The sequence below is a fragment of the Xyrauchen texanus genome, chromosome 43, assembly GCF_025860055.1.
Source record: "Xyrauchen texanus isolate HMW12.3.18 chromosome 43, RBS_HiC_50CHRs, whole genome shotgun sequence".
NCBI classification, from domain to species: Eukaryota; Metazoa; Chordata; class Actinopteri; order Cypriniformes; family Catostomidae; genus Xyrauchen; species Xyrauchen texanus.
Window position 1 is genome coordinate 22377195 of NC_068318.1, and position 20234 is coordinate 22397428.

The following is a 20234-nucleotide window of genomic DNA, read 5'->3' on the forward strand; positions in this document are numbered from 1 at the left end:
AGACCTGAAGGACAAGTACTTCTACGTCTCCATTCTGTCTCGACACCGACCCTTCTTACGGTTCGCATTCGACGGCCAGGCGTATCAGTACAAGGTTGTCCCCTTCAGCCTGTCCCTGTCCCCTCGCGTCTTCACGAAGATCACAGAGGCAGCTCTTGCCCCGCTAAGGGAAGTGGGCATCTGCATACTCAACTAACTCGACGACTGGCTCATCCTGGCTCACTCTCGAGAGATACTGTGCGCTCACAGGGACCAGGTGCTCAGGCACCTCAGCCGTCTAGGTTTTCAGGTCAACTGGGAAAAGAGCAAGCTCGTTCTGATTCAGAGCATCTCTTTTCTCGGCATGGAGTTAGAGTCAGTCTCAATGACAGCACGTCTCACCAACGAGCGCGCTCAGTCAGTGCTCAGGTGCCTCACTCTCTTCGAGCCCAGCACAGTGGTTCCTCTAAAACAATTCCAGAGCATTCTGGGGCATATGGCATCCTCAGCCGTGGCCGCGCCGCTCGGGTTGATGCATATGAGACCGCTTCAGCACTGGCAACAGCCACGTTCCCTTTTCAGGCAAACTCCCTGTGATGTATTTCCCGCGGTACGGTCCCCCTGTCGGTGGACCAGCATTTCCCTTGGGCAGCCCCGCTGCCCCGGTCGCCATGCTTGTACAGTCCCCCCTGAAAGAATAGGACCAGGAAAGACCGCCTTCCCCGACGCGTTTCATAGCTTTAAGATAGCCCCAGCCGCTTCATGTCCTATGTGAGAGACATAGTGAGAGAAAAGGCCGTGGCTGCCGGGCTTGCTCCCATGCTAGTCATGTACAGCCTGTTCCCCCCTCAGGGGTGCGGGGAACCTAAGGTCTGTATGTGACATCTCTTTGGGGCATTGGGGAGGGCTATGTGCAGCCGACACAGTTGCCTCTAGCACGCAGTAGCCTGCTTGCACCGGTCTCGACAGTTCACGTAACACACTCAGTGCATGCCGTTTTTATATGGGACCCCTTGTGTCACTTCATTCGACACAACATAGAGTGAGTGACAGAAGGGGAATGTCATGGTTACAGTTGCAACCTCCGTTCCCCGAGAGAGGGAAAGAGACATTGTGTCCCTCCTGCCACAGCACTAGACCTACCACTGTAAATGGCCGTACCTTATTTTCGGCTCCTCAGTGCAAAATCCTGACTGGCACTTGCTACCCCTCTTCCCTTTATACCCGTATGTCCGGGATGGGGCATGCAAATTCTGTCTGCCAACTTGAAATTTGACTTTTCTCAGGTTCAGAGGTATGTTTGGTGTCCCAGGAAGACCTCTTGTGTCACTTCATTCGACACAACATCTCGTTCCCTCCCTCGGGGAATGGAGGTTACAACAGTAACATAACGTTCATTTCACACAAAAAAGGCTCACTTTGTGCATACGTAACTGTTCAGCCTATAGTTTATTACTGAATGTCTAAAAATGATTTCAAGAACTGTCACCATATTTTTAAACCTGTGTTGCCCCAAGTGAAGTGTGTTCTCATTACACTTTTGTAAACCAGCCATGCAGTGGCACTGTTTATCCCTGGGGGAAGAAAGGTTTAAGATTAAGATTTTCTCTATATTTTTGTATCCATATTATAGTACCCTTCTATCCTGAACTAACATCACTAAACCTTCTAGAGAGTAATACCAATCACTCTTTAGTCAGAAAGGTGATTGGCAGTCTTTGGATCAATGACAAATAGATGCCCAAGAGAAAATTGTGTCTGAACATATAGTTGTGAGCTAATATGAGCAAAGAAGGCTGTGAAAAATATTTCTTTATTGTTTCTCTTTTGATCTTTCATTCAAAATATTTACAAAAATCTATCCTCTAATGGATATCAAACAATTGCAAATGCAACAAAAGTTTTATTTATATATATATATAATTTTTTTGTTAAATAAATGTGTGGCACAATTATTGGCACCCTTTAATTCAATACTTTGTGCAACCTTCCTTTGCCAAGATAACAGCAGATAAGGAGGTTAGAGAACACATGGCAAGGGATCTAGGACCATTCCTCCATACAGAATATATTCAGATCCTTCAAATTTCAAGGTCCAGGCTGGTGGAATCTCCTCTTCAGTTCACCCCACAGGTTTTCTGTGGGGTTCAGGTCAGGGGACTGGGATGAACCATTTTTTATTTTTTATTTTGTTGTTTGTTTTGGATCATTATCCAAAACATTATCCATGAGGACTTAGAGCACATTGGAAATTGGCATTCCAAATTGGGGAGAAAAGGGGAGAAAATTAATGGGGAAAAAAAAAGTCTGATCACCATCCACTTGCATTTTAAGGACCTACTGAGCTGATAGGTTTTTTCTATTTTTCTTCAAATGTGTTCTGGTGAAAAAGAAATTCATATACACCTGGGATATCATGAGGGTGAGTAGTAAAGTGTGAACTTGAGGGGAACTGACTGAGAACAGCTCTGGTGTCTTTTGTTCTCAGGCAATGTTTGTTTTGAAAGTTACTTATATATGATGTACATAAAAATTTTAATAAATTAAATCAATTATACACAGCACACTAAGCTGAAACTTCACCAAACAGAGACATCCGTTGATATACTAGTGTACAGCACTGTTAGCCACACACTGATAAAACCTGACTATTTAAAAATGGATACGTTTTTAGATAAAGGACGTAGTCTCTTAGCTTAGAAGAGCCTAGTGTGAAAAAAATTTGACGACTTGTACTTAAAATATGGCTTCATAGAATATAGTGACAGGAGACCACAGTGCACATTGTGCTTGAAGATTTCATCTGTTATAAACTCAACTGGCACCTCACAAGAGTTCATCCGGAGCATGCAAATAAAAGTGAGGATTTTTTCCAGAGAAAGAAAGAAGAATAGGTAAAGCAAAAGGTATGACTGAATGAAGCAATCAAAAGCAATGGCTAATTGAGACATGAGCTCCATTAATTTTTGAAAGCACATAAACCTGACCTGGCACTGTTCTTTTCAACCAACAACGGATGGCAAAACTGGCCTACCTTGCAGAAATTTTTAGCAGTCTCAATGGACTTAATGTGTCTATTCAGGGATCTTATTCCACAATATTGGAGGCAAGTGACAAAATAAATGCATTCAGGAGAAAAATGTATATGAGGATACGTAAACTACAAATAGGCATCATTGACATGTTTCAAAATCTATCTGAATTTTTAGACACAAAAATTATGGGAGTGGCTTCTTGCTAAACACCATTACCACTCACCTCACCTCACTCAATGAACATTTCAGTAGCTAGTTCCCAGACATTTTCATGGAGAAATATGACAGGGTTCAAGATCCCTTTTCTTGTGATGTGATGGCCAGTGGCCTCAGCAGAAAGGCTGAGGATTAACTTTTGGAATTATCCAGTGATCACACTCTCAGGATGAGATTTAATCAGCAGACCCCAGCAGAATTTTGGCCCATGGTTGAAAAGGAGTACAAGGAGGTTGTTTCTCAGGCCATGAGAATATTGTTGCCTTTTCCAAACACATATCTTTGTGGTACATCTTTCTCAGCCATGATGGCAATAAACACTAAATACAGGGCACGGCTTAATGTGAAAAATGACTTGAGAGTTTGCCTGTCACCAATAACGCCCAGAATTTATAAGCTCAGCAAAGAAAGACAGTCTCACCCTTCCCACTAAGATAAGCTGTGAGTACAGTAGATGTTATTAAATTGATGTTCCTGCATTGCACGATTATTTTAATTTATATTTTGAAGCTATTTCTTTTTGAGTAGAGATCTTTTTATTTGTTTCATGGCACACACAAAAAAAAAAACAACTTCAGATATGCCGTCCAAGTTCCAAACAAAACCACTGAGCCACTGACATTTTTCTACAGTGCTTAAAAAAGCTTATTTTTATTACATCAAAATGTAATGGGTTTAATGCTAATTCTGATTAAATATATGTAAATTAAATGTTCAGTATTTATCTACTATGGAAATAGTAAATTAATGTTCAATATTGTTCCCTTTTGTTGCACTTTTCCAAAACAGTTCTGAAAGTATCAGTTTCAACACAATACTATTTCTAACTGTCAAAAAGATTTATGACAATTTGTTCCATTTTAAATTCTGTGTAAGCAAACATCAGAGAAATATGGCTACCAATAATTGATGTTCCAGCATTGTATAATTTAACATGTTTTTGGTTTAATTAAAATTGTAAATATGAGATTGTTTTGTGTCATGAATTTTCTTTGGGGGGCCACAAAGGGATGCACCCTACACAAGGGGGGCCCCACACTGAAAAAGATTGAGAACCACTGATCTAATACAATGACATTCATGCATTTTATGTGTGACTTAAGTGTCCAAATACACTTTAAGGCCACTGCATATATCAATCCCATATCATATATGTAAATACTCTCAAATTATGTAGATCTAACAGAGCCTGGACCTTGATTGTGCATTTTTAGCAGTTCTCCAGTAGTTATTAGTTGTGACTTTGTACTCAACCTTGTTCCGTCCTCATGCTTTCACATGAGCAGTGAACAGGTGTTCCTCTTCTCTGCCTATTATCAGCCTCCAGACAGACAGATGTGAGACTGCTGAGAATAAGCAGGGAATACCTTCACCTTGTACACAGCTCTAAGCAGACTGTCATTCACCTTACCTTCCGCTTTGTTGAGTGACTGCAAGGTCAGCATCATTTCCTTACAGGCTGACATTACACCTCTCAGATAACATGCATTATTCTTTCTGTCACGACTCAGGGACTTGATTACACCTTTAAAAGTATAGTTCACACAAAAATTCTAATTGTCTTCATTTACTCATTTTCATGCCGTTCAAAACCATGACTTTCTTTCTTGTGTGGAATTCAAAAGGATCTTTGAAGAATTTTCACACTGCTATCTTCAATAAAATAAAAGTGGATGGGGACAAGAACAAGCAACATGATCACACAGGAAGTATGTATGTTGTTTCCCGAGAGTTCCAGTACCCTAGGATCGGCAGCATTATTTATTATTTTGTAATGGCTTCAGTGTTTACCTTCCCTTATGGCGCGACCAGAAGCATGTCGTGTCAGCCATGTTGAAACCAGGAAGGAACCACATTTGCACAATCACTGATAAGTGTGATTCTGAGGTTGCATTTTTCTCTCTGACATTACATTCTTAATCAACTGATGGTTAGGGGGTTGTGGGTTTAAAATAAAACCCTCTTCACGTTATTAAAGCCTCTACAACTAAAAAATATTCTCTTCACAACTCGCTTTTGGCCCCCTCTGTGGACATTACACCTGGAAAATGAAGCTCACCCATGCCCATATCTGCCAAAACAACAATTAGCGCTTTGGCCACTAGGGGCAGTGTTTCCACTTTTGGTAGGAACAGACCGATTGTGGATAGACTTTCACAGTGAGATCAGTCTGAGACTTAATAAAATGATGCACTCTATTCCAAGCTCTTGGAGTGTAATAGTATATCAGATTTATATCCATTTTGCAAAGACACATTTATGTGGTCAAGTGTAAATGGAATGTGCATACCAAATTGGAGAGCAATCCAATTGATCAAGATAAATGAAGTGACCATGTGTAAATAGGCCCAAACAACAGCTGTGCACTTGACTCAAATAGGCATTACCTTTCACTTCACTTTGAAATGACAATTAACTCTGACGAGGGCACCTGAACCATACTTGTAAAGATACTTGCACTGACAATATTTATGGAGAGTGCATCCATCTTCATCAAGCAGTCCCTTTAAAACAAGGCCTGAGATATCGATCTTGTCATCAGCTCATGCAGGGACCCAATAATTCACATCATGCTAAGGTCTAGGTACTTTTCACCTTTCATTTCTGATCTGGTGAGCAGCTTTTAACAACAGTAATCAAGGTTTCCCATGCAGCAGCAGTGCATGGCAATGGTCTTTGCTCATTGTTTTTCTCACCATGTCTTTTTCCCACAGACAGTTTTGCAATTTCCGCTTATTATAAGCAGCTTTGGACTTGAATTTTCTTTGTTTTCCATGAACAGAGATACATTCTATAATTTAGAATGAGTTGCATCAGTTTATGCAGTATGTGGAATTTTTTATTATTATTGATTATTATTAAATAATTATTGAAAATACTTCACTCTTAGTCTTTGTAATGTAAGTACGAGATAGCCACGCTGACTAGTGAGAGCCCTGAAGTCCACCAGCCATCTCGTCTCCCATCTTTTGTTAGCGGGGGTGGGGCTGATTTTACCCAGGGCGCCATACAGGCTAGAGCCGCTACTGGTTATCATTCCTCACCCACGTTACTCCAAACCTATAGGACTTTCTTTATTTCATGGAACACAAAAAAGGGTTATGAAGAACGTTCAGTCACCATTCACTTTTATTGCATCTTTTTTGGCCTTATAATTAAAGAGATTTTTTTTTTTTTCAACAATCTCTATAATTCATAGATTTTTCCAAAGATGTCTTTCATTACAATTATTTGCACAATATTTGTAAACATACTAGGCACTTATTTTGTGTTTATTTTAATTTTTTTAAGTGTATTTTTCATGTAAAGATGGTTTAAATACAGCAACATAAGTGACTGGTATATAGAAATATCCATAGACACCCATGCAAAGTTTTTTTTCTTTTTTTTTTTGCCCACCCAGTCATTTAAATTGGCCAGTTTCTGAGTAAATACCCAACACATGACACATTATGAAGCTATGAAAAGCGCTTCCAAAAGTTGTCTTCTTGTGTGCCATATTTTATTTTAAACATATAATCTTTATGTTATGTTTTAATGTTCTATATATATATATATATATATATATATATATATATATATATATATATATATATATATATATTAGTATATAATGATCAGGGATCCAACAAATTTGAGAAATCTATGTGTGTATTAATTATGTGCACATGCTCATATCTCTTCAGTTGACATAACGCAGCAATCCTGATTTGATAAATAAATAAATTCTGCCCCCATGTGGACGCAGTCTGAATTGATATAATTTAATTGATGGGTATATTCGTCAGCGTTTTCACCTAACCATATTTTTGAGCGGGTGTTATGTACATATACACATCAATTATGAATCAAATCATTTTATTATTTCTATTCATAATTGTTTAATATTCATGAGTGGACTGCATACGATTTACCCCATCCAACTGTAGCACGAGGAACAATGGACTCCTACAAATATTATGAAACCATTTATATTGCTTTCATTTTTTACCTTTCAGAGGTCACTTCTCCAGAGCTGATTTACTTTTTCTTGTTGTTAATTTCTCACCTCTGAAAAGGCCATTATGAAATCTCCTGGACAGATGTTTGCTTCAGTAGGCTACTCCATCAAACTAATACATTTTTTCCCGTGTTTTAGATGGCTTATTAATTTAACCCTGATCACATGGCAAACCGACTTGTATCACGAAAGATTATATTAATAATATGATACTAGAATGGCCTATATTTTTCTGTCGATGCCACTGTAAACATAACAACTATTAAAGTAGCTGTGTCTCGTTTCGAAGGCCATATGCTAAGTAGGCTATGTCCTTTGAATGCTGTAGTATACTGAGCCTTTAAACATGTCTCGTTTAACGAGACAGCCTTCATTTAACGAACGGAAACGTAACGTAACATGGTTGCTATGACAGCACGCCAATCTTTAACAAGCGCGAGCACTTCGAGTGAGAGAGTAACAAATTTCCTTTGGAAGAGAATTTATAAGATCCATTTTAGGAGAGTTATAATGATGTAAAGAGAAAAGATAGATTTTACAGGTGTACTTTTAGTCTAATACATTAATTTAATTATATATTAATATAATTATACATGTTACTCTGCACCATCTACTGAGGTACTTCAACTTGGGAATTAGCATTACTTGCGTTTGAACATCATATTAACGGGCAAATTTGCGTAATTAAGAATTGTGGGTTTTGAGTGCCCACGAAGGATACACCGTATGCATTCCCGTTCCCCGATGGTCGCATTCGAAGTGTCCTACTCGCTTTTATGAAACGAGACAGCCTAGATGACATATGCGGCTGGCAAATGCAACCTCTGGAGTACCCAGCCTTCCAAACGAGACACAGGTAAGGAATGTGCCATCCGTTGTTCCTGGCAGGCTACTCGGCCTTATAGGCTCCATTTGGTTAGGATAAGGGTGGGGGCGGTGTTAGGGCTTCTGCTGCCTGCCAGGAACAAACCATGGCCCCTATGTACAATAGGCTAATTTTAAAATTAGTGACTTCTTGAATCCATGTTGGTCATTTGAACCAGAAGTGGTACCACTTACTGTATAGTTCCTGCGACCCCCTTTCATGGTTCATTTGAAATTGTTTATTAAATTCAAATAACCAGCATCTAATTAACTTCTGCTCAAAAGACCCAGACTGTTTTGCCTATTGTCCTCCTCGGGTCTTGTCTGTGGCCATACTGTGAGAATAAAGTGTCTTTGAGATCAAGCATGGGTGCTGAGCAAATGGATCTCACACAGAGAGGGCAGCAGATGGACTAGGCATGGGAACAAGGTAGTGTGTCTCCAAACAGACTATAAATGAGCCACAGCAAAACAGGAAGAAAGAGGCTGACCATTGTAAACAGTATTATGCTTTATAGGAATAATCTGGATTCAAAACAAGTTAAACTTAATCGACAGCACTTGTGGCATAATGTTGATTATCACAAAAATAATATTGACTTGTCCCTCCATAAAAATAAAAAAAGATAGAAAGAAAAAATCTGGGTTACAATGAGGCACATACAATGGAAGTGATAGGATCCAATCCATAAAAGTAAAAAAACACACTTTTTCAAAAGAATTGCCAGATGTAAACAATTGCACATTAACATGATTTTAGTGTGATAAAATCATGGATTTTACAACTTAATGTGACAAATAACCAGAAGTTCATCTGCCTAGAACAGTAGTGCAATCAGTAAGTGCAGCACAGTGCTCAGTGAATAAATGCACAGGTAAACAGAAGTGTTTTCAGTCTGGATTTGAATGTGGCTACTGTTGGAGCACATCTGACCTCTACTGGAAGCTGGTTGCAGCTTCAGGTGGCATAATAGCTAAACCATATATCACCTTGTTTTGAGTAAACCCCTGTATGTCTAACTGACTTGATCCTTATGTAATAGTACTTTAAAACCAATTCTAAATGTAACTGGAAGCCAGTGTACAGACCTGAGGACTGGAGTAATTTGCTCATATTTTTTGGTTCGGTTGAGAATCCTGGCAGCGGCATTCTGAATGAGCTGTAGGTGATGATCAAGTTTCTTGACGGGATACAAAGCATCTAATTCTGGTCATATTTTTTAGATGATAGTAGGCTGATTTAGTTATTGCTTTGATGTGATTACTGAAACTAATGTCTGACTCCAAAATGATACCAAGATTTCTTACTTGATTGTTTGTCTTCAGACCCTTGGAGTCAAGCTATGCTTTCACCTTTGGAATTTTGCCTTTGTTTCCAAATACAATGACCTCTGACTTGTCGTTGTTTAACTAAAGGAAGTTTTGGCACATCCAACTGTTAACTTCATCAATTCAATGGCACAGATAGTCTATGGGGCTGTAGTCATATGGCGATAGGGCTAGATAGATCTGGGTGTCGTCTGCATAGCTATGGTATGCAATTTGGTTATTTTTTCATAATTTGGCCTAGTGGGAGTATAAACAGGTTGAACAGGAACGGTGCAAGAATTGAGCCTTGTGAGACTCCACACTTCATGGATGTCCACTCAGATTCATAATTGCTTGTGTTCACATAGAAACCCCTCCCTTCCTGATAAGAACTGAACCACTGAGGACCATGCCAGAGAGCCCTACGCAGTTTTCCAATCTGTCTTGGAGAATGTTGTGGTCAACGGTCTCTAAAGTAGCACTGAGATCTAATAATACCAGCACGGATATTTTGCCTAAATCAGTATTTAGCCAAATATCATTAAAGATCTTTATGAGGGCCGTTTCTGCGCTATAATGCATTCGGGAACCAGACTGTAAATTGTCCAAGAAGCCATTCGAGATTAAGAATTTGTACAGCTGATTGAAAACAAGCTTTCAATGATTTTGCCTATGAAGGAAGATTTGAAATTGGTCTTTAGTTGTTCAATATTGTGTTATCTATATTGCCCTTTTTAAGAAGGTGCTTGACAACTGCAGTTTTCAGAGACTTCAGAAACATGCCTGAAAGGAGTGACACATACTATTTTTAACAGATCTTTTTCCAGACAGTTAAACATATTTTTGAAGAATGATGTGGAGAGTGTGTCAAGACAGCAGGTTGATGGTTTAAGATGCTGTATTATTTCTTCCAGGGTTTTGCCATCAATTTTCTCAAAATCAGACATAGTGACTCATTTCTGAATTTTTTGTTGTTTCAGTGCAACATGAGGACTTCATGAAAAAATATGCTAATGAGGTTTGTAGTCTCTCTGCAGTAGCTAAAAGCGTGCTGTTAATAATGTTTGAGAAGAAGGTATATTTCCAAATTGAAAGCATGAAGGCTGTCTTTATAGATAGTACAATGGACTTCAAGTTGTGCTTTTCATCTAAAATGCAGCATAAATGTAATTCATACGACTCCAGTGGTTAAATCCATATCTTCAGACGTTATATGATAGGTGTGGGTGAGAAACAGATTGGTATTTAAGTCCTTTTTTAATTTTTTCTATAAACTGACCCATAAGTGACATTTTGCACAAAGAATGTGAATCTCCAAAAAAACTAAAGACCTGTTTATTGACCTGTTTCTTTTGAACCACTGGAGTTACTTTTATGCTGACTGTGTTTTTTTTTTTGGACTTTCAAAGTTCTGGTCACCATTCACTTGCATCGTATGGATCTACACAGATGAGATGTTCTTACAAAAAAAAAAAAAATAATAATAATATATATATACATATATATGTATATTTTTTACTGCAGAAAAAAAGCAAGTCATACACATTTGGGATGGCCTGAGAATGAATAACTGAGTGAACTATTCCTTAAAAAACTTACCCCATTCACTTCCATTGTAATTATCTCACTGTAACCTTCATTTTTACTTTTTTTTTAAATAGGAAAGACAAGTTGAAATGTGTTTTTCTGGTGATCCACATTATGCCACAAATGCTGTTGATTAAACTTAACTTGTATTGAACCCAGAATATTATTTTAAGTATTATTCCTAAATGCATTAAATATTGAATTTGTTGTCCTAACACTTCAAAATCTTGTCTTGCAATACCTCGCATCTAATTTACATCCATTATTTAGATGGATGTAGCCAACTGAGTTTTCTTCAAGAGCTCCCAATAGGCAATATCAAGCATGTATTTTGAGTGTTTGGATGTGTAGTCCTTTAACAGGAAAGGTTTACATATTGTATAAGTAAGGAGAAAATAACATGTTTTAAATATACAGAGACGTGGGGCAAAGATAGCTTCACTGTATTAAAAAAAAGACTAGAAACCTCAAAAAGACTGGCAAGAAAGGGACAAGAAAGTTTTCTTTGAGGCACAGAATAGAGTTCTCTTTTCAAGAAAACCTCACAGCAATAGGTATAAAAGCTTAATTATGTTCTATTTCTGATCCTCATTATTTAATATAACATTTTGTAGAAGATGACTATTTTAAAATGTATGAAATTGATTATGATTAGTTAAAAATTGCATGCCATATCTTGAGTCAGTCTGTAATTTGGTTGTATCTTTATTGCTATGAATCGTATAAGAAAGCTCATATCTGGGATACAATTTTGTTCATTTAAAGGGATTTTTCAACCAAAAATTATAATTAGCTTATCATTTAGTCACCTGCTATCCCAAACTTGTACTGTATGACTTTCTGTCTTCTGCCGAACACAAACGAAGATATTTTGAAAAATGTATTAAGGTGCTTGAAGAATGAAGTGTTTTTGTCCATACGATGCAAGTCAATGGGAACCAAAAAGTTAAAGATCCATAATCCAAAAGTCTCAAGTGATTTAATCCATGTCTTCTGAACAAGTACAACAGCTTTGGGTGAGAAACAGACCAAAAAATAAGTCCTTTTAACAACATAAGAAAGTCATACGAGTTTAGGATGGCATGAGGGTGAATAAATTATGTGAGAATTTACATTTTGGGGTAAATTAACCTTTTAATATCCAATGTAATGCACTAAAAAAGTGAAGAAAAAAATATATAAAAAGATTTCCGCATTTCAATTTCTTTCAAACATTCCATCAAATTGAATTGAGTAATCTTTTTATAAAATAATGATATCAATAATAATATTTTTTTATAAATAAAATGTTGTTAAACATTACACAATTCATTTTGAATGTGTGGAAATGAATAAAAACAACATTAAAATACAAATGCATACACTTTATTATAAAAGAGAATAAAATGTCAAGTACAGCTTCCATCCTAAAGCAAGAAGGTCTTGTTAAGAAAAGTATCCACCAATATCATTCTCCTACAAGAATGAAAAGAATAAATAAAGATATTAAAATCCTCAAGTTTAAAGATGCTTTCTATTGGAGGCATTTTCAATAAGTCAATATAGACTTTGGAACTTTTATTCCTGAGGTGCTTGTATGAGAGTATGTTTCTGATCCATATATATTACTTTACTGATTCTGGACTATAAAGATACCTATAGGTAATAGGTTATACCTATTGGATGCTTTATAGTACAGTACACTATAGTCACTGTCTTCAGATTTTACTTCATCAAAGAGATTTAGCTGTTCTAGGGCCCTCTAGAGTCTGACAGTGCTGGCTCAGTCCATTGATTGTTGCTTTAGGCAAAACAACATGTTGTAGTCTCCTTCAAATCATGGTACCCCTAGTGTTTAGGCTTTGTAAAAATAGTTTTTCCATTAGTCCTGATTTAATTTAATTAATTTTTTTAAGTAATTTTTCACAAGTAAAAAGTTAACTTAAGTTAACTTAAAATGTAGCCTACAGTATAAACTATAAAATGTTAGTTTTTTTAAAGCCTCCATTACAACTGATAAGGTTGTTTCATTTGTAACATTTTTGTTATGTAGGTGAGCCTAAACACTGTCAAAATTTCGAAGGCCACATACACACTAATGTTTTGATTTTCCTCATATGTAGTTGTTTCTTTTAACTATAAGCTGTAATAGTGAGATTTTCTAAATGCTAAATTTTTGTTTCAAACAAACTGTACCAAGTGTCATATCTTCCTCCACCAGAGAGCGCTGCTCTTGACAGTTCAGTGCATTTCTTTTTGCAGTTCATAACACTGTCATATTGTCCACTAGATTAAGCTTTCCCTCCTCTCTTGCCTCCCTAATTTCCTCCTCCTGCTCTTCAGCAACCTCAGCCGGCTCTTCAGCCTGCTCCTCTGTCAGCATGCTCTTGCCACCCTTCAGTCTAGGAGATGCCAGGGAGCACATGGCCCTCAGGCGCCCGTACGAACGCAGATGTGCTACATTGGCGTCAGGGGCGAAAATTTCATCAAAATGTTGGGGGGGACAATAAACATAACAATTCTCAAGAGCAATTTTTGAAGGTTTTTTTTTGTTGTTGCCCCGTTTGCATTTGTATTCTTTTATTTCTTAAACAATTATTTTAAGAATATATCATTATATTATTTACAATACACATATTGTAATGATATTTTAAGGTTGGACAACCCTCAGATGGGGGGGTCCTGACCCCCCCCACAATTTCCGCCTATGATTGCATGTAGGAAGAGTAACAGCACGTTTAGGTCATTAGGTGGGCAGCCTAGTTTCTGACCGCTGACGAGCCCCATTGCAGGCAGAACCTTGTAAAGTGAGAGGGAGGTCATGTCCCAGCAGAACAAATGCAGTAGACTAAAAAGAACAGTAGGAGCCAGGAGCACATAGACAGCACTGTTAGCTATGCTAATGACCTGGAACACAAGCAGGCCAGTCATTTTACACTGAACTAGCTCAGGCACCTAGGGCTGGTCACGTAGGAGCCCAGTTAGTACAAAACAGCTAAATTCGTCCTGTAGTAAGGTGGAGAGGTGGAAGTAGACCAGGTACAGGCAAGATGTGAACATGAAGGTCAGCAACAGTAAACCTCGTAAGAAGAGCATGCTGACCAAGTATGAGCCATGCTTAGACTGAATGTATCTCTCCAGCAGGAGATACTCAAAGTACTGCTTGCGCTTGACACTAAAGAGACAAACACAAAATTATGTTTTAATTGACCATCGGTTCCACCAAGGTTTTAAAGCCCACACTTTAAAAACTTTTATATACCAAAGTTTATATAAAAGTGGTTCTCAACTGGTTTTAAGACCAAACCAATAACCCGTTAGAGGTCTGCACTGGCCTTAATTTGTAGCCCGAACCATGCCTGTACCCGAGACTGTGTGACCCAACCCGACCAGTACAGTCAAATCTTAAGCCTGAACCCAACTCGAACTCAAAATTGCTCTCCTCCAAGCAAGTAAACTTGTAATATGCTATATTTTTTTAAGCAACAGTAAAGTTACAGTTAATATACATGGTTTTAACAGTGCATGGTATGGCACCTGGGTAGCTCAGTGAGTGTTGATGCTGACAACCAACCCTGGAGTCACAAGTTTGAATCCAGGATGTGCTGAGTGAATCCAGCCAGGTCTCCTAAGCAACCAAATTGGCCCGGTTGGTAGGAAGGGTAGAGTCACATGGCGTAACCTCCTTGTGGTCTCATTTAGTGATTCTCGCTTTCAATGGGGCACATGGTAAGTTGTGCGTGGATCGCGGAGAATAGCATGAGCCATCACATGCTGTGAGTCTCTGCTGTATCATGCTCAACTGAGACTTGTCCTCCGCCACCCATATTGAGGTGAGTAACCGCACCACCACGAGGATCTAGTAAGCAGTGGGAATTGGGCATTGCAAATTGGGGAGAAAAGTGGATACTTTTTTAATAAACACAAATCAGTCACAAAGTTATACTTGCAAAACTGACCTGATCCTGACCTGAAACCCAAAGGTTTGTCAGGTCCCATCGGGCTTGGGTCAGGTAACAGACCTCTATAGCTCATATACAGTATATATTTTGTTTTGCATAGTTTTGTTCATGGTTGTCAAGGATGAATGCATATCATGCAAACATGCCAACATGTCCATGTTGACATCCACCTAATTTGGCAACCCTTTACTGAGTGACAAATGAAATTTTAAATGTAAATTAGAATTTTAAATATATTAAAATAAATACTGTAGAGTTTGAATAAATGCACAGCCTTTAACCTGAACAACAAAAGATATGTCAAGTGTTTCTCCTCCAGTTTTGAAGTTTAAGCTTATTTACTTTGCTATCCTCAATATCTACTCTTATAAAGTTGTATTTTATTATTTGCATTTTATATTGCTTTTTTGACACTATCAGAACAGATCTGAAGCCCATTTTCAGTCACGACCCACCAGTTGAGAACCACCAAAATAATAATATTCATAATAGCACATACAGTGCACCTGTGAAGCTCAGCCTGAAACTGCATTGGGTTGTCTGATCTCTCTTTAAGCTCTAATATGCTCTGTGCCAGGTGGACAGAATGGTTGTAAGACTTGTCCAACTCATCGATGATGAAGACAGGTCAGAGCTCAGGCTGGGTACGGCCAAGTAAAGCAGGCATGTACATCATCATGGTCATGACCAATAAGGAATATGGAAACACCTGCACATGCAAGACATTAAAACAGTTGCCCTGTCATGAGAACTGTTTACTTTAGATCTTATTGTAGATTATATGGTGCTATCAACATTCCAGTTGCTAAACTAGTGCTTCTCTCATAAAGTAAAAACAAAAGCAAAGGTTTATACTTTCAACTCTTCATTTAATCTCATTGCTGTCTGAATAGCATAATTGTGGTCTCATTTGGGAATTTTCTTTCCTATGGAATTTGTGATTTTAGCCAAGGATTTTGTTTTTACTGACTATGTACCCACAGTGAACATTCTTCAAAGTTCCCATTCGTGTCAAACTCGTGGTGCATGAGTGGGTCCCAGCAGTATGTATCTAAATATGTTGCTGTGAAGTTGTTGGGAGGAAAGCAGGTTATTTGTGGGCCTAGGAGGAGGAAATGAAGAAGATGAAAATGCTGAGCTTTAAACGATAACGTTCTATCATCATTTGATGGTGTATAAGTAGCAAGAGCTGGGTGAGATGTCTGTTATAATTGTGGATTTTTTCCCATGCATACAGATGGTGAAACCACCGAGGCAGTTAGGAAAACACCCTCCTTCTGTGGAGTATTTTGCTGCCTGGACAAGAGGGTGTTTCCCAACTGTTGAGAGATGGTTAAACCATGCTTTAGATGGACCATTTAAACATCTGAGTCACCCTCCAAAACCTGAAGTCAACCTCTAATTTACTGAATGAACACAACTTACCTCACACCCACAACTGTTATGAGCTCCATAGAACATCTCTCCAAATTATTTGATGCAAAACCAGGAGCGATATTAATAGGTATTGCATGCCAAGTTGTCAAAAAGTTTCAGTCTTAGTCTGCAAATAAATAAACAAACAGTGGGGCCTAATAGTCTGAGATCACAATGAAAATATAGGATTTTTAACCTGGAAATTAATGAAAAAATAGAATAAAAAAAAATTAAATGCTAAGCTATGAAAAAATGAAAAAGTATAAAAAGGAATAATCTGAGTTCAATACAAGTAAAACTCAGTCGACAACATTTGTGCCAAACTGTTTTTACCACAAAAAATTATTTAGATTTGTCCCCTCGCTTATTGATAAAAAAAAAGTCACAAAAAGGTGATAAGGTAATTGTAATGAGGCCTCAGGCAAGTTGGGATCCATCTGCGGTATTTATTATAAACAGCACACAAGTCGTACAGGCAGGGTCAAAGGCAGGCAAACAGAGAATGTAGGAGGCAGGCAGAAGAGTAACTAGAACAGGCAGAGGTCAGGGCAGGCAGCAAACAATCAAAGAACTGGACAGGCAAGAGATAAACAAGGCAGGCAGCAAACTAGCAGGGTTTAAACAACAGGCAGGAAAGGTACACAGAATAACTATAAGGTAAACCAGAGATAAACTTGCTTGGTAGAGTCGCCGGAGCAAACAAGACTTCGCAAAGAGTGAATGAACTGAACAGTTAATATAGGGCTTGGGAAATGGAGAACAGCTGTGGAGTAATCAGACCTCGGTATGCGGGCTTATGGGAAATGTAGTTTTAGCGGTCAATACTCCAGAGCATCAGATCTCCAATGACTGGAGGGGGAGGCGCTCTCGGTGTTCGTAACAGTGATAATCAGATGTGGGACAATCTGCAATTGTCCGTTTTTCCGCAACTACTATCGGGTTCTTGAATAAAGTTTAGCATGCAAAATAGGGCAGCCTAGAGTTTCTGGCGCCCCCCTAGGGTAAGATGGTGCCCTCTAGGGAGTTGGTGCCCAACGCAGACTGCGTAATATGCTTATAGGGATCAGCGGTACTGTAAATTCATCTGTGATATTGACCATGTGAAGGCCAAAAGGACATATTTCCTTGCTTCCACTGAAGCACACAAGAAGCTTTTTTTGAAAATTCTCAGATCATACTGGGAAAACATGGTTCTTGTGGAACTTGTGGAGTCCACACCAGCTTGAGTTCATGCTGCCATTTAAGCAAAAGGATGATTAGAAAAGGATGCAAAATAGAAGCCGTTTTACTAGTGGCCTCAGACTTTTGGAACCCAATGTATGTATTGTTCATTTCTGTTTGCAAACTGCATTACCATGTGGCATAATTTTACTGCTTCCACTGTAAAGTTTGTGTTGATAATTTCTAACCAAATAACCAGAGTGTTGTCAGACCCTACTCTGAGCCAGCGTGAATCACTGTCTGCTTGCCTTGCACGTCTCTGGGTTTAATTAGCATATCTTCTCGTTAGTCTGAAATAGAGAGCTGGGAAAGAGAGCAGGCTGATTGTAATTACATACTCTTGTCATCTGTACACATCTCTCTGAATCATCCTCATGCCAATTAACATCTGTGTGAGTTGATTGCAAACCAGCTCCAGAGGAACTGATTGCAACCTTAACGTCAGCTGCCTATACAAAACAGGCAGCTCACTCTAATGCAATGTTGGCAAGATGGCTCAAGTTAGTGGCATTTATAGCCAACTTTCCTCTAGAAATGTAACCCAGACTTGGCACCTGCACCGTTCTAGTCACAGCCATTTGGTATTCAGTTACTAAAGACCTCTCCCTTAAAATAATTTAAATTGGTTAGATGTCAAATAAATGACAAAATATGGCCAATAATCCTTAAAACTCTGTCCCCAACAGGCCATGTAGACCTCTAACAGGCCCCTTTAAATGTCTAAAAACATAGTTAACATTGACGAATCTGGTTGAATATTCATGACTTTTTCTAATCTTAAGATGACTGATTACAACTTCAAAAGTTGTCTGCAAAATAATTTGTATTACTTTCGTTTGGGGAGGCCCAAGGTATAAGACATGAATAACTGCAATTAATTTTCACATCTAAAGATTCTCTGATGATTAATATTGGGTAACTATAACTTTTCTGAAAAATGCATGATATGAGGGTTCAAGCTTCTATAATATCTGTTCGCTGGTTTGATTAAAAAAACATTCAACATTTCTTTTAAGGGAAATTGTGACTGTGGTGACACTTAATTTTACACCTTTGCGTGAATGGGAATAAAGGTCATCGTTTTAGTGCCTCTAGTGTTCATATCAACAGGAAACTGCTGCTATACATACAACAAGCCATTTAGAAAACATTTAGCAAAATATATGTATAGTACAAAGATTCTATTAGACCAGGTTTCTACATATACAGAAGACACATCATTGGGGATTGTGAATGAAGTAGTTTTCAACAGAATATGAGGGTTAACATGCTTAACTCTCAATTTGATAATGGATCCCCTTAATCAGTTAGCCTACCTCAGAGTCAGAGAAAGTCAACTTAAATGAACACTAATTGCATCCAACATTGCATCAGTTGCGCCCTCAAGCTAATGGTCAGTCAATTAACTCAAGGGTTCATTGAATTACTGCAGTTCTTGCAAAACACTGGATAGAGATGCAAACCGATAGAAAGCTCTCTGGCAAATGCCATGGACACCAGAAGGAGTGGCAGGCCCACAGACAAAAACTTGATGACTTTATCCAAGGGCAATTCCAGCTCCAGGTGTCTGATGCGATTGTCCACATTACTGTCCCTCAGTAGGGCATTGGAGAGCATCGCTTGGGTAGCTGTTCTAGCAATAGACATGCTGGCAACTGTGGAACAGCAATTGACAACAGAAACAAAATCTATTTTTGGTCAACTTAGGTGATTTTTTTTCTGTGATATTATGCATATGGATAGTTGACAAATAACATGTAAATTAACTTTTTTTCCCAACATCAAGATTTTAGGTTAATACATTTTCACTGTTTAAAGGAGATTCTTTAACCATTAATAACCTTTTTGGTATTATTTATTCAGTTTAAATGGTCTTGCTAGTTCAACAAATAAATTTTTGAAAGTACAAATATTTAATAAAGCTGCAAGCAGTGATTAATGGGGTTCAAGCCTTAAAGGTCCTTTAAGTACATATGTAACAGATATTAAGTATTAATTAGACAGTCTTTTTGCAACAAAAACAATGTTAAAATGCTTTAATTTTCAAAAACATCAGGTTAGGTAAAACAGATATATGGTACTTTCACATTTCTGACTGTTATTGCACCACCAAGAGGCAGAGTCACCCCTTTTTTTTTCAAGTGTCCTCAGATTGACCTGCTATTATACTTAATATTTGGTGACAATATCTCATTCTGTTCGAAACGTTTAACCATTAAGAAAAAGTGGCCTCCACCACTTTGTACGTTCTGGCATACTGTTGCAATGGTGCATCGAAAGAGAAATCTTTTTTTGATAATAATTGAGATTGGGACTCCATAGAACCTTTCTGCACTGATTTGGTTTCAATCAGGTTAAAGGCCTAGGGCCTAGGGCCTTGTTCAAAATAGCTTCTAAAAGTTGATTGGTCGATGACGGCCATGTTGAGATATGCAAAAAAAGAAATTATGTCCTCAGAATGTCCCCATACTTATGTGGACCAAATCTGTTGATAAAATCATTCTTTTTAGAGTTATAACCATTTTAGTAAAAGTGGCCATGCCCCCTATTTACATTCTGTAGTACCTTTGTGATGATGAATCGAAAGTTAAAAATTTTAATTATTAATACTGGGACTCCAGAGAACCTTTTTGCACTAGTTTGTTTCCGATTGGGCGAACAGCCAAT

General features: G+C 38.1%; 1 pseudogene; it reads right to left on the reverse strand.

Moving 5' to 3' along the window:
- Nucleotides 1–12771: 12771 nt before the first annotated feature.
- LOC127636190 (pannexin-3-like) lies at nucleotides 12772–19214 on the reverse strand (annotated as a pseudogene).
- Nucleotides 19215–20234: the final 1020 nt, after the last annotated feature.